This window comes from Aphelocoma coerulescens, chromosome 1, assembly GCF_041296385.1.
Source record: "Aphelocoma coerulescens isolate FSJ_1873_10779 chromosome 1, UR_Acoe_1.0, whole genome shotgun sequence".
In the NCBI taxonomy this organism is placed as follows: domain Eukaryota; kingdom Metazoa; phylum Chordata; class Aves; order Passeriformes; family Corvidae; genus Aphelocoma; species Aphelocoma coerulescens.
In genome coordinates, this window is record NC_091013.1 from 47,294,366 (window position 1) to 47,304,554 (window position 10,189).

Consider the following 10,189-nt stretch of genomic DNA (forward strand, 5'->3'; position numbering starts at 1 on the left):
CAATGACATGCCCAGGAATGTTTTGACTTCTCCAACTACAGATGTTGAGAATCACCTTGTTCCAGTTGCTGGCACCGCAGGCCGAGGGTCACCTACATTCCCTGGCTGACACCTGTTGGTGTTCCATATCCACTCACACTGGTCTCCCACGTGGCTAGCACTTAGTCCTAAAAGCACTCCCACACACACCAAGTAGAGAATGAGATTACACAGACAGATAGCTAAGAAAAGATTTAATCAGAAGACAGGAAAGACTGCAGTGATTATGTGGAAGGCTAAAAGAAAAACCGACTGGCTACAGTGTGACTGGCAAGTTTTATACCCCTTTTCGCCTTTTCCCCAATTTGCTTCTTCCCCAGTCCCGTGCATCTAAACATTCTCTTTTAAGTTCTTCACAGGCCAGCAGCTTCCCCCATCAAGTATCCTAATGTCCCTTTTTTTTCCCTTCCGTCATTCTTATTAATTGCAAAGTCACCTTTGTCCTCTCCATAGCTGAGTTTGCAGTTTCTTTACAGCTCACCAATTACTGGGTGGAGACTTTTGGCCTTTTACATTGTCCACATTATCCCTTATCTTTCAGCTTTCTATCTCTCTGTGGTTTTGCTTCTCCCTTTACTTATTATTTCCTTTGCATTGAAAGGTGCTTGATTGGATAATCTCAGTGAAGCAGACAGTCTCTACATACTCTTATGCATCATGGCCTATGACATTGGCCAGCTGCCTCGGCACGCCTGAGTGCCCAAAAGCAGGTCTCCTGGATTTGTGCACATCCAGTCTGTTGAAATGTCCCCCAGCCTGATGCTTCTCTACTGAGAAGAAATATTTTCATTGCTTCAGAATTTTCTACAACAAAGATGAATTTGATCAGCCAAGACCAAGGTACAGAAGGCAGTGAGTACTTTGGCACTTCCTATTGTCTTTGTCACCAGACACCTCATCCCATTTCTCTTCCTTTTTCTACTGATTTACTTGCAAAAGCTCTTGTCACCTTTCACACTCCTTTCCAGGCTCAACTTCTCATGGGTTTTGGCTTTTCTAACCCCCTCCTTGTGCATGCAAACTGTCTATATCTCTCCCAAGTCACTTGGCCCTGCTTCTACCTTTTTCATGTTTCCTTTTTTCTTAGTTTTTATATGCTCACCATTGTCAAGCTGAGCATCCCCAGTTCCAAGAACGGAATCTGTGGGTTGAAGGCAGCTCAAGTTCTTTGCGTTTTTCAGAGTTGATTTTAATTTGGCTGTTTGATAATCTGTGCTGAGCTGAGCTGCATATGCATTTTCCCCATGTTGGTATAACCAGCTCAGGAAGACAATCAAATATTTTTGGTTAATTCAGGGAAGGCCATTTAAACAACTGGAAAATCTAATACAGCAGGTTATCTGAAATAAAAGCCACCTTCTAGTCCCTTTTGTGTTGGGATGAATTCAGTTTTCTTTGCAATGGTCAGTTACTCCCCACTTCTTCCCTGAGCTTCGTAAGTACATGCTTTTTTGTCCTCTATGCCTTCTTAATTGTTCATGTCCACTTGACAAATCTTCTCCATCATTAGAAAGGCTTTGGAGAGTTTTTCCTCTTCAACTGTTGTCATAGCCTTTCACAAAGAAGGTGAAACTTTTTTGAGAATTTGAGAAATACTGCCTTGGAGAGGGGAGGACACATGACACATAATACAGCTGTTTCAAATAGCCTGCTGAGTCTAAGATGTTCTTCTCATGAAGAGAGCAAACTATTTTTTTTTTGTTATTTTCCACTTCTTGGTTTTTTTTGTGAAATAAATTATATTTCAGCCATGCCTGCCAGTTCTGTCAGGTGGTGCAGCGTGATTCATGGAAGACATGTTGTAGTACTATTTTTGTAGCAGCGAAGTCTGCCTATTAAAGGATAAATAATACAAATAAAAATTAAGAGAACAACTTTGTTATTAGTATAACTTTATTTTAAGTGAAAACCAACCCAATAAAAAACCTCTTATTTTCTTTCCCATCATATCAAGAGTAATTATAATGAACCGGGCGCTACTGATGAACAATGTAGGGAAAATGCAAGGTTAAGAACATGGCACTTAAAAATTATCTTGCTTTGTAAAATGGAAGAACATATCAGTACAGGCTGTAAATTTTTCTTGGCTGCTTTTCCCCAGATATTTTACATTAATAAAGTTATAAACTTGTTATGTCTTACCTGTTTGAGTTTTTACCTCACTCATGATCAAGGAAAACCAAACTCGTTAATGCTTTGAAATCTGTTTCAAATGAAATTACATAATATATATTTGACCATTTGCTGATGGATTTTGGGTGAACATGAATTAAACTGTCTCTACCAATTTGAAAAGTGAAAGAAAAATTAAGGCATACCATTAAAAAAATATTAAAAATTACACTAGACAAAAATCTCCAAACAACGAAACACCAAAAGCAAAGCCAGACCAAACCAAACCAACAAAACCCCCCAAATAATCAATTTCAACACTAGTTACTGTAAGACAATATTTGGAGCTTTTTTGCTATGATGATTAGTCACATATTTAAATGTATTTCTGTATTGAAACAGAAAACTAAATTTATATATTTTTCTTCACCCTATTTTCAGTTATATTTTTTAAGGATAGGGCTTACACAGGGTTTTACATTTTTACAGAAAAGGTTTTACATTATTACAAAACTTGATATGTGTTCATGGACAAGAGACAAACCCATGTTACTGAGATTTGATCTTTCCCTGATTTAATCTTTTGCTAGGCTTATTTCAAACACAGCATTTCTATATAGCCTGAAGTCTTACAAGGACTGATAAAAATGTCTCACTGACAAAGGAATACAATAGTAAGTACTTTATGCAATGAAGACCTGAACTAAAGATTCTGTATCTGTTAGGGATGATAATAATAGGTTTGCCTTAATAGAGATGTACAAGGAAGAAGAAACAAAAACAAAGCAACAAACTGACAGTATTTTCTTTAAATGCTAGCAGTGGATTATTACACACTCTGAGAAGTGCATGAATATACATGGTATTCTGCCTTTGACATTAAATAACAAAATAAAACCCTTATGATGCTCAATAGAACTTACTATGAGCAAAGGTAAACAGTTAATAGTTGTGGGTCAAAACAGGTCCAAGAATTTGCTAGGTTGCTTTAAGATAACTTTGCAAATAGTGCCATTTATGTGGAAGAAATATCTGATAACACATGGAATGCCAATTATGTGCAGTATTTATTTTGTTTTACCACATATCAAAATAATATAGATGAGAATAGTTAAGGTAGATGGAAGAGCAGCAAGAACAATGTCACAGGTAGAACTCACTTAGAAGTTAGCATCCAAAAGGAAGAGTTATCTCACAATTGCCGGGGTGCTGAGGACAACACACATCAGTGTCCCTGATGAATCTCAGCTGTGGCACCTGCTCTGCTCAAGGCCAGGACCCTATTTTGTCTCTGTAGAACCACAGTCTGACCCCAGTGGTGATGTGATGGCACTTGTTCCTGTGCCTTGTGAGGAGTTCGTTTCTGGATGAGCCTGTCAGGCACAGCTCTCCCCTTGATAAAAGAAATGAGGGACCCTGTAACCAGCTGAAGCTCTGCTCCATTTGCTGAGCAGTGGGGGAAAAGGCCCTTACCTCCACAGCATGAATGATCTTGGAGGTTGTTCTGAACATCTTGGTAGGTAGTCTTTGAAGAGTTTTTAAAATCTGCCTCAATAAGTTAATGGAAAATCCAATAGATTTAAGCAATTTTGAAAATGTTATCTGTTAATGTTAAAATGTTTCAATAGTATTTGCATGCAAAGTAGGAAAAACAACTGGGGTCTTACAAGTTTACAACAGAGAATGTTGTAAAAATGTAGCTCTTGGTACATGGCATTTTTTTTCCCCCTCATATAGCATGTTTATTAATCTGGCAGTACCCTATACTCAAAGCCAGAACTTTATGCTCTGAGGTAGTTAGTTTTCCCATCCTCTATGTTTATCCACTTCTTTAGAGCCAAAGATGGAGACCTTTTTCTGTTCCTCGTACCAGGCTAGCAAATCATCAGACCAGAAACTTCAAGTTAACCAAAAAAGTTATTTTAGACAGAACTCAGAATGTCTGCCTGGCCCCAAGTGAAATACTCAGGGTAGTTGCTCTCAGAGTACCAATCCACTGGCGTACACTGGAGGTTTCATCTCATAAGGTCTCCAAACTGGTCAGTTGTATATTCAAGGATAACATAATGGTTCATCGTAATGCTGTCATTGTTCTTGGCAATGGTGGAATCCCAAGACAGCTGGCCATGGCCCTTTTCCTGTTGCTTTTGACTTTGAGGGCAGGGTAGCATTTTGCATGAACATGTTTTGCAGTTATTTGTCATGACTACAAAGTATTTGCTGACATTTCCAAGTGAAATATATTATTTTTAGTCTTTATAACACACACACAAAAAAGAAACATTATTATGTTCTAAGCAAGTTTCAATTTGTTTTGCCTAAAGAAGGAAAGAAGTGGAAAAACATGGAGGATAGGAAAGCAAACTATTTCACAACATATATTTCAGACTTTGAGTATAGTGTGCCATCAGTTAAATAAACATGCACTGAGCATAGTAGAAGTCTGCATTTTTTAGAATCATCTATTTTTACCAAGTCCTAATACAGCAGAAAAAATAAACAATTTTTAAGCAACTACAGGACACTGTAAACAATGAGTTGTTTTAGAACTTGAAGTTCAGCTCTTTAGTTTCAAAAGGAAAAAAACAAAAAAAACAACAACAAAACCAAAAAAAGCCCCACAACTGGCAAATTGATCAAGAAGACAGAACCTTTCAGTTAAAATCAGAACTCATAGGACAGAGGATAAACATAGTCATACTAATAGTGAGCAGTTCTGCAGATAAGTAATCTACCATGTATCACTAATATTGCTGTAGAATTGCCTCAGCTGTGAAGAACATTCATCAGATCAGGTGATTGCAGATTCCTTTCTGCTGTGAATGCTAACATCTCAAGGCCATTTCTATTTTGCTATGACACATAAGACAGTCAAGGGTGTACTTGAATTTGATGTGATGGAATCCTTCAAAGTTTACTTAAACAATAAGACAATCTTTCTTTAGGAGAATAATTAAGCCTAATAACCATCTTTTAATAGCTACTGATTCCACCAAGAAAGGAACAAAATCAGAAATGTTGAAGTTGTGTTAGGTATTTAAATAATTTTACTGGGTAAGGGATTTGTCCATTTAAGGCAATGTATTATCTTTCTAGAGATATTTCATATCAGGTGCTATATCGGAAGTGAGGAAAAAAACCTGCAATAGGCAGGTACACCATGAGGCTTGGATATATTTTTATTTGGCAGTCTCATTTTATGAAATTAAAACAGGTTTTGTTTATGAAAGCCCTATCTTATATAATATCCTTTTTGGATTAGCTCAATTCTGTTTTATAAATCTGAGCTCAGTGTTAGCTGACTAATATTTGAAAAAAAAAAAATTACAAAACACAATATTGTTTAGAAGACTGTCATAATCAAGAAGTTCACCATTTATTTATTCCCCTGCCTTTAAGAATGAATCTTTGCCTGCTACTAATCACAGATCCTTGTGTGTTGCTGAAATCATAAGGAAAAAGTAGAGCAAATAGTATTTTTTTACCCATTCTAAAAAAAAGAGACTCTGTAAATATTGTCTGTTGGCCCTGTCTACATGCTAATTCTAGCAACACTGTGAACTAAAGAGCCCTTTTCAACTTTTAATTAAAACAGTGTCTGGGATAGTTAGGGAAAAGCATATAATACTTCGAGTCATCTCATGTTTGTTTTATGTTAACTTTGAAATCTCTCAAGTTAGACAGTGCTGAATTTTTAATAAACATTGCTATAGCATCGTGAGGGTGTCACTCCATTTCATTACCTATCTGATCTCAACCAGATAACTTTCTTCTGTGTCACTGTCAGTATTTTTTAATTTTGTTGGTTTTTTTCAATTTTTGTCTTTATATTACTATTGTTTTGGGGTTTTTTAAATTATTGTTGACCAAATGTTTTTACTATTTTTGATATTCTTGCCTTCCTGAGCTCAGTAGAAATGATGGTAGGCATGATACATATGCAGAAATCATAAATTTACCTCAGGTCACCAGTTAAATGCTTCAGAACCAACCAGGGAAAATGTGACCACCTGGCCAAAGAGATAATAACTGTTAAATAAATGTTAAAACCTTTTCTGTTTTCCTCTTGATGTTTGTGTGAGAGCTTAATCAAAAGTTGCCACTTAATATTTTCCTCCTCAAATTTTCCCAGAAATTAAAAAAAAAAAAAAAAAAAAAAAAAATCAATCAGTATTCTTGGAATTTTCATCAGGTTTATTTCCCACATTTTACCTGCTAAATTAAAACAGAATAAATAGCATCTAATTGTTGGGTTGTTTTCTCTAACAGTTAGTTTCCTTAATTTCTTTCTTTCATTTTTTGCTTCTTCCTTAATTAGTTTTTCACAATATCTTTAGTCAGAAAATGGACTACGCAATAAAAAAAATTTACAGACACCTTCCCCATTTTTTTGATGACACTCATTTTGACTGCAGCAGCAAGAAAGTTTCTAAAATTATCTAATACACAAGAAATAAAGTAATAAAGATACTGCTTTGTTATCATAAGAAAAATAAAGATGTACACCAATTACTACTAGTATCTCTAGAAGATTAATGAGCATAATTTTCATGCTAAAAATACATACACAATCAAATTATTTTCAGAATCTTTGACATAATTTTGTATAATGGGAACTAGCAGAAAAAATAAAAGGCATCTTTAGATTTTGGTTTATTTATACAATTTTGTATACTTTTTAGTGAAGAGAGAAACTGATTTACAGACAAAGCTGATACTAGGCTACTTTTTTTTCCTTGTTCTTTGAAGCGTTGGTTTCAGTTGTGCTTGCCTCAGGCTAGAATGAACTTGACATTATTTCTGTTAATGTTTTACTTTTATGCTTTCTCTACTCATGAGATATGTTAGAAATAGGATTTATTCACAAGAAAAAAAAGGAATAAATCTGGTTACCTCACTCCTTGTTTTCATAAGCATCCTTAATAATATTCCAGAGGATACTTTTCCCCAGTAGGCCAAATTGCAGGATTGCTCTGATACATTGTCAGTAGTTTTATGTTTTGATTCTCTTATGTTATGAGAAGGAAGCGTCTGAGCATACATACAGTCTTCTTTGATACTGCCCTGAGGAACTGATGGATTTTAAATGAGCTGAATAACCAGGGGGGAAAAAAAAAAAAGGTGGGAGGGGAGGAGAAATTCAGCAGCAATGCTGTTTGCATGGAAAAAATGGGGGATATAGGTAGTAAAATGATAATGGCAGAACAGTTCCAACACTGGTGAAATTAAAATCCATGAAAGCAGAGAAGATTTCTAGTTTACCTTGAACATCATTAAGGGAATATAATGTTAGTACGGAAGAAGAAAATGGAAATAAAAAAAAATTAAAAATCTTTAGAAAATGAATGGTCAAATGTCCACAGAAAGATTTGAAAAAGGCACCAGAGAGCACTGCAAAGTCTTGGCACAAATATAACTAGAAGAAAGTATGGGGAAGAAGGAAATTATATTTTCTTTACAACAGCTTGTCTGTTATGAAGAGTTAGTGAGAAACAGCATGTTTCTTTTCCTCTTAAGTAAGTATCTTAAAATAATTAGAATAGTTATTCAGAGATTGAATAAAGAGATTATTTAGAATGATAAAACAATTTTGAAAGTGAGAGTGTCTAGTGAAAAACCTAGTGAAAGAATTAAAATATCTATTTTAAAGTATCTGGGAACATGTCTGTAAAATAAGTCTAATTAATGAATATGTAAATCTGAGACAAGAATTAACATACTCTGCATGGGAGTCAACTCTCCCATCCCTTCTGGAGCTGAGCAAGAACAGATGCTGGTAAGCATCTCCCCATAAATGTAAATGTGCTTGTGTATATATATGTATATATATACATATATATGAGTGGAGGTTTTTTTCAGATCTGATCATTAGAAAGGCTAATTCTATTGAAAGGGTCAATTCAGTTCTATCAATGATTCCAACAGGGACAATATTTGGGTTCTAATAATCTACCACTGAGCAACCAAATTCTTGGCTCAGGGAAAGCATGTGAAATTGCATATCTGACCTCCAGCCTTCTGTCTACAATAATGGATTCTTGTGTGTTATCAAGCAGGCGTGCACATTTTGTAAGGTGCTTTCAAAAATCTCTCCCTGAAGAGAAAAGATGAAATCTTAAAGAGACAGACACTTTTCATATGCACAAAAAGGGGAGAAAACTCAAAACATAAATACTAAACAAAGATGACTTGACTGAATTTCCTGCTGATGGGTAAATACAATTATGCAACATCATGAACTGTAACTCATTCTGCAGTGGAACACCTAAAACCAAAATGAAGAAATCCTTTTATTATCATGCCTGGGAAAGAGGACATGACATTTATTACGTTAATAAAAGGATGAGAAAATTATGATTCTCTCAAATGATTCTCATAAAATAGTGCAGTGTACATGCATCCTACAGTATGTATTGTATGCAAAGTATTTGTTAAGGGGGAGATAACATACTTTAGCAGAAGAAGATTTTAATCTTCATATGAAAACTTCAGAGTGATAATCTTGTGATTATGATAGAAATAAAATAATAGACAACTTAAAAATATAATTATCACTTTAATGTATTACATTCCAGTGAGAAATTATGTGTATTCTCTCCCCACTTAGTGATGAATTAATAATTGAAGAGAAATGGTCTTTTAGGAAACGCTGATGGTTACACAGAAATAACATGTATTCTTTTCAACATTAAAAAGAGGAAAAAAAATTAAAAAGAGATGTTAACATGTTCCATATCCTGAAGGAAAAGGAGATGAGTGAGTGTGGAATAGATAGCAAAAATACCACACTGGTAAAGCACAGCAATGATAATTCTCAGAAAAGGTTCAGTTTAGTAACAACAAGCAAAGTCATTCACGTCCTGTAACGCATTAAGGATCCCTGAGGATAGTTTAACATTCAATTACACCACACAGCAGACATGCATGAACTGGAAGGGTACAGAACCTGAGGCTCTTCTGCTTTTGGATCACAGCTTTCTGCCCACCCCAGCTTCCCTCAGAATAACAGCTGACTGGAATGATAAATGTCATCTTATAAGAGGAATGAGCAGGTTTATAAACATACATTTCTGTGTCTACTGCATCGTTGTTGCACAGGGATTTGACCATGAAATATAAAATATTGGCTGTGACATTTGAAATGGTTTGTATTTTGAACAAATTTGGTTGGTATTGTGATATAAATAATTATTCCTTCAACAATCAATATCTTAAAAACTTGACTAATTGAAGACCATTATCTCTCACATGTTTTGTTTTCCAAAATATTTCATGTTGTAAAGAATAAAACAAAAAAAAAGTAGTGTTTTATTTCTACAGCAGATTTCACTTAAAAAAAGGTGTGGTACCAATGACAATTTAAAATACTCAGCCTGTTTTACCCAAAAAGAAATTCTTATATTATTTACAAAAACAAATCCAATAATGCTAATCCCCAGCTCACTTGGTGAGTTTAAGGGAAAGGTACTTAGATTGACTCTGGCAGTGCATGGGAGAAACAGCAAAATTCTCAGGGCATTGAATAACAATCTTTTACTTGTAAACTTTAGAAAATTAAGATAGAATAAGGTACTTGGCAAATCTTAAACCAACAATCAGACAAAGTAAAGCACTTACCAAACTTTATCTTAGCAAACGTAAACTTATCCAACTTTAAGTTGTCCAGACACAACAAGGCACTTACTAAGGCATTGACTGAAATCTTTTAGTCTGGTTTACAAGATACGTCAAGAAGAGGAAGTTAGGAGAAGAAAGAGACAGACAAAGATATTTATGTATAGTCATTCCCTCAGATCCAGCATGGTCTCAGTTGCTTTTAAATCCAAGGCAGTGGCGCGCACTGCCCAACACTTGTATCGCTGTCTTTTTACCTGTTCTGGTGTCTTGGGGCCCTCCCTCAGGTGGGTGCCTGCAATTTAATATTCCCCTCAGGAGATATGAGGTAGGCTGGCACAATATTGGGGTTTTCAGTGTGCCACATGCTCGGCAGCTGTTTTGGGACCAGACCAGAGGCTCCATGAGGCAGGATGTGGAGCAG

At 35.4% G+C, this 10,189-nt stretch overlaps 1 long non-coding RNA gene across 1 annotated transcript; it reads right to left on the bottom strand.

Annotated features, from left to right (window-relative positions):
* Positions 1-273: 273 nt before the first annotated feature.
* Positions 274-3,700, bottom strand: LOC138118575 (uncharacterized). Its single transcript, XR_011155217.1, has 4 exons — positions 3,625-3,700; positions 3,312-3,544; positions 2,182-2,242; positions 274-1,871 (listed from the first exon to the last, which is right to left on the bottom strand). It is a non-coding gene; the product is annotated as an uncharacterized lncRNA (long non-coding RNA).
* Between the last annotated feature and the right edge of the window lie 6,489 nt (positions 3,701-10,189).